Below are 748 nucleotides of genomic sequence, written 5' to 3' on the forward strand. Positions count from 1 at the left end.
AACTGGATTAAAAAATGTCTATGTATTTGTGTAAATTTCATTAGTGAGGCCCTGTTCTTTTGGCTAATGCTTAATGTTAATGTAATATTATCAAGCATCTCTGGAGACTGTTTCCATAGGTGACTGGTTGAACTTGTTAAATTAAAACAATGTTGTCAATATACATAAACTTGAGGAGATTTGAAAACCTTGACTTGACATACTAACTCATTAGAATGTGAAACTGTTAACACCTCACCTACCTTGTCTCTCTAAAAGGAACTATCTTTTATTGGACCAACTTTTGTTGGTGAGAAAGATAAGCTTTTGAGCTTACACAGATCTGTGTAAGCTCAAAAGCTTATCTTTCTCACCAACAAAAGTTGGTCCAGTAAAAGATACTACCTCACCCACCTTGTCTTTCTAATTCCTGGGACCAACTGCTACGACATTCTGGGACCAATGGCTGCAACAACACTGCACACTTAGTTCCTTTAACAGTTTTTTTATAATCTGTTTGTACTGTAACTATTTCTGATGGGTTTCCTCTTGAGTCCCGGGTTGTTTAATGCTTTTTTTTTTTTTTTTTTTTTCCTCCTCATGAAGGCCTTTTGGGGGCAGGGAAACACAATCTGTATGCAGACTGGTAACTGTCTAACCCTATGTATATTGGCTCCAGAAACTGGTACTTTGGAGGAAAAAGTATAGGAAGAGACAGATAACTTCATTAGCTTATACTTTTTTAAAAGTCTCTAATTTGTTTTTGCAG

General features: G+C 36.0%; 1 protein-coding gene across 1 annotated transcript in view; it reads left to right on the plus strand.

Moving 5' to 3' along the window:
* Window positions 1–748, plus strand: part of PTTG1IP (PTTG1 interacting protein) — a 29,211-nt gene that overhangs the window by 20,656 nt on the left and 7,807 nt on the right. The gene's annotated exons all lie outside the window — the stretch shown is intronic.

The sequence above is a fragment of the Caretta caretta genome, chromosome 9 (genome assembly GCF_965140235.1).
Source record: "Caretta caretta isolate rCarCar2 chromosome 9, rCarCar1.hap1, whole genome shotgun sequence".
Taxonomy (NCBI): Eukaryota; Metazoa; Chordata; order Testudines; family Cheloniidae; genus Caretta; species Caretta caretta.